At 38.1% G+C, this 4,652-nt stretch overlaps 1 long non-coding RNA gene across 2 annotated transcripts; it reads left to right on the top strand.

Annotated features, from left to right (window-relative positions):
- Positions 2,040–4,150, top strand: LOC109356430. Of its 2 annotated transcripts, none has more exons than XR_002108724.1 (2): positions 2,040–2,636; positions 3,667–4,150. It is a non-coding gene; the product is annotated as an uncharacterized LOC109356430 (long non-coding RNA). The 2 variants fall into 2 exon arrangements; XR_002108725.1 differs by having other exon boundaries at positions 2,040–2,659.

Raw genomic sequence — 4,652 nt, 5'->3', positions numbered from 1 at the left:
CCATGGCAGGGAATGAACAATTATCTTGCCGTCCTTATAGAATAAGGATATCAAAGTGCAATAATATCCTCGTAACACTCAGGCACGAAGACTTTTTAGGGACAAAGGTCCCAATTTATAAATGGTGAAGGACAAAGTTTGGGTTATGCTTCTCGTGTCCTAAATAAGGTACACTTGTAGGGTTCTGGATAGTCTAAAGGCCACAACCCTATGGCGGATGTACTAGGTCTTCATTAAAGTGGACTCGGTAAGATCTTTAGACTTCTAGGTCACCAGATCGCATCCAATCCCGAAATAAAGGAACCCAAATATCATGGGCTAGAAACAAGAAGGATCGAGCCCTCCAAGCTGCTAACTTATGATACCAGAAACGATCTGGGTGGTCCATTCCCCCAATACCAGATATGACTCGAAGTCATTTACCGGCAAAGCAGATGTCCCTTCTATCTCAAATCCTAAGCACTAATACCCGGGTCCAGGGCATACATTTATGTGCAAACTCAAGTGTACAACGTTAGTGTGTGAGGAAGCATACAAACCTTTAAAAAAAATTCCACCCCCCAATAAGCTGCAAAAAATAATCACATCAACTTGCAAATAATGAAACAAGATAGTTTTAGATAATAATTCAAAGTTCTAAAGAAAGAACACTCAATAGAGACAACCAAACAACCAAACAAAAAAAACAAAAGGGTATTTACGTCCATATTATTAGCGGTTCTAGGCCTGACTCTCTTATGGGTTGTCCCCAGTGGAGTCGCCAGCTGTCGCGACCCGATTTTCGGTTGGAAGACCGGCTCTACGACTTGGGAGGAGGCGAACTCGATTTCTACCTCTCCCGATTGATTTGGAGTCGCCACTACGTTTTTTGCGGTTAAAACGTAGAAAACTCTAATACGCCCAATTAGGATAATATGGTCTTTAAGCATAGATTTTGAGTTCGGGAGTCGATTACGGACCAGGGAAGGTATTAGCACCCCGTCCGCCCGTATTAAAACGGTACCCTCGCTAATAACATGAACTTTTATACCCTTAACAATTATTTATTTTTATTATTGAGCCTGACAATATTGACTTTGGTCCTACGTACCCCTATTANATAACTATTTTGGTTCAACGAGACTAACAGTTCAGGAACGGTGTTGGTCGTAGACCTTCTCCTCATTTTCGGGGAGTTAGAGACGACTCGAACCATAACCTCACTATTAAAATCCCCATTTATTCGGTAAAATAATATTGGGTTATTTTTAGAATTAGGTAGCAAAATAGGCTGGGGAATTATTTCCTATATACAGGATTAATAGCTTAGAGACAACATTGGTTGTAGACCTTCTTCTCATTTTCGGAGAAGTTAGAGACAACTCGAACCGTAACCTTACTAAAAAATCCATAAAATTTATTTAGTATGATAGTTTCTAATTATTTATAGATATGGGATTTTAGTAATAAAATAGTTTATTAATTATACATATAGAATTAATAGTTTAGAGACGGTGTTGGTTGTAGACCTTCTTCTCATTCTCAGAGAAGTTAGAGACAACTCGAACCGTAACCTTACTATAACAATTCCATGATTAATTTGGTGATAAAACAGTTAGGGACACTATATAAAATTAGGTGATACAACTGTTATTAATCACTTTTATATAAGAAATTTAATAGCTTAGAGACGGTGTTGGTCGTAGACCTTCTTCTCATTTTCGGAGAAGTTAGAGACGACTCGAACCATTACCTTACTATAAAAATTCCCTAATTTATTTGTTTAATATAGTTTCTAAATATTTATGCATAGGATTTAGTAATAAAATAGTTTATTAATTAACTATTATTAAAGTACATGTTAGTATAATTCATAGGATGCATCATGGGAAATATGCCAATTGCTATATAATTACTAAGGCTGTGACTTAAGGAGTCAGTATAAAGGGATTTAAAAAGATAACGCATCAAACAAATATAGGATTTAGACCAAAAAAAAGAAATAATAAAAAGTAATAATAAAAGGTAATAACAAAGAAAGGGGTCTCCCTACTGTTTCACGTGAAACATAAGTTGGAAGGGAAAAAGGGGATTGAAATCCCTAATCCCTCAACCCTCTCTTCTCTTTCAAAGCAGTAGCCAAGGAGGTGGCGCAATAAAGGACGGAGGTTGCAGACCTTCAATTCCGGTGAGTACCGAGCACCGTAGAGAGAAGGTTGTGGTCTTCATCCTTATTTATTCTACAACATGACTCCGGCTATAGAGCACCGGTGGTGGCCAAGGACCGAGCCCAATCATCGTAGGACTCACGGTCAGGGGTAAACCCCTAATTCTCCATGTCTCCTTTCTGCAACCTCCACTCTTCTTTCTTCTTCGTTTAATGGCGATGATGCGAGGGTTATGGTGAGGTGCGGTGGTTTGAGGTTCGAATCGAGGTGGCTTAATGGACTCGCGATGAAAGGACGGTATCTCCTGAGATAATGGTTTACGGTGGTTCAGTTCTCACTTCGGGTGGCTTAAGGTGGTTACTGTTCTGAATGTGGGTATGTGTTTTTTAGAATTTTTACAGCAACTTGTTAAGACATGGGAGAAGGGTACATACGGCCAATGAAGGTTACATTAGGGATCTCAGTGGTTGAGGTTCGGAATCCATGCGGGTAAGGAAGCTTATTAAGGAATGGTGACTATCTTCACTTACTTCTTTTAAATGTCTAGCTTGTTTGGTAATGTGGATGCTTAAAGATAACAACCCAGTGAATATTCAATCACACTCTCACACTATTTTCAGGTTATCGCAATATACTTTTGTTTTCGTTCTTACTCAAACTTGAATATATATTTTTCTGTATGACTAAATGAGCATGATTCATATAAAATAACTATATGGACTTATAACTTAGGATTAATACCTGAATAAAGCCGGACAAATTATTACCTGATGCGAACTCTATATGTAACTTTGTTGTCCCTGCCTCAAATAGGTGTCAATCTCTTTCCTCTAGCTGTTTGCTTTTTATGTCCCTTCTTGCTTTTGTGTAATCTGACAGAACTATGCCTACACTTATGCTTTGCTTTTTATAATAATTTCTCTATCTCATAAAACTTATCTCTCTCCCTTTTCTGTGTTACTTTCGGCTTGCTGTTTTTATCACTATGTGATCTGCTCTCTCTGGTTGTGAGTTCCCTTTTTTTGATAACGTGTATGATAGACCCTCTCTACTCTCCTGGTTATTCTTTTATGCTGATTATTGATGTAACTCCTGGACTTTTTCGATTGCTTCAGTTTTTTATTCTCCTTTAAGGCTGCCCATGAATACTCTCCTTTATGTTGATAATGATGATGTTTAACTGAAAATTGGGAGCTTAACAGGTAGGAGTTTCTGATATATATATATCTCTTTTATTGCTACTTTTGGAATTCTGTCTGTTGATAACCCATGGCTGAATCACCTTTCTGACTTTATTTTGATTACCTCATGATTGCTGCCCTTTAGCTTATTGTAACTGAAATGCCCATAATGTTACATTCTACCCATTGAGTGCCATTTACTTGGAATTATGCTGAGTCATACTTGATTTTCGTTTAAAATGTGTACGAGAATGTGTCCTCTGATTGCTTAGAATGCTCTATTATTACTCCAAAAAATATAACAACCATACTTTAACAGTTAGTTCTCTTCAATGCAGACCACTCAACCAATTGTCTGCAACTTCAGTTTCCATCAGAATGCCAACAACTGCAATCCTGTAAATAGATATGATAACATCAAGCCTAGAGGATGTGACATTGGTGCGAACATCTAATCTAGCAGCCTTATGCTTTCTTCCAACATATAGCTCTTCTTGTAGAAATGTAACACTTATCAAAGCCGTGATGACCGTTGCTTAGAGGTTTGAACATTGCGCAGTATAGAGGACCTATTTCTGTGATGCACCAGGTTTGAATGAAGAAGCTGACCGCAATTCCAATTCCACTTCCACTGGCAGTGAGATATATAGAGGCAAAAAATTCCACTTGTAACAGTTTTTGTCCTTTGAACAATGCCATTGTTAAGGCTCCACTTACACAACAAACTATCCCTAATATTCGGGCAATGCTCCTTAAGCTTCTTTAGACCAATTTTCTCAAATCCAACAATTGCTTGGAAATATGCATTCTGATTTGCTGTTACTCCCTGTTGATCATTCAAGTAGGAATCAAACTTAGATTTTAATTATTTAGCTTCTTGAGGGATACAAACTTTTATTGGTTTTTAAGACTTTTTCTCTTTGCTTTATACTGGTTGTGCCGTTGGATTGTCAAATGCTTCCATGAATCATGAAAGGATGTTATGTAATTTTTTGAGTTTTGCACCAAAGATAAAAGGTAAAGGCAGGACAAAATTGGGTGTTCACAATGAGGATGAGGATATGATGAGGATAAGGAAGAGGATAGGATGAGGATGAGAAAGAGGATGAGGATAGGATGAGGACGAGGATGAGAATAAGATGAGGATGAGGTAGTGGATTAGGAAGAGGATGTGGATGATGATGAGGATAGGATGAGGAAAGGATGAGGATGAAGAAGAAGATGAGGATAGGATGAGGACGAGAATGAGGATGAGGATAGGATGAGGACGAGAATGAGGAGAGGATGAGGATGAGGATGAGGATGAGGATAGGATGAGGATGAG

Source organism: Lupinus angustifolius, chromosome LG09, assembly GCF_001865875.1.
Source record: "Lupinus angustifolius cultivar Tanjil chromosome LG09, LupAngTanjil_v1.0, whole genome shotgun sequence".
NCBI classification, from domain to species: domain Eukaryota; kingdom Viridiplantae; phylum Streptophyta; class Magnoliopsida; order Fabales; family Fabaceae; genus Lupinus; species Lupinus angustifolius.
This window is presented reverse-complemented; position numbering and strand designations above follow the sequence as displayed.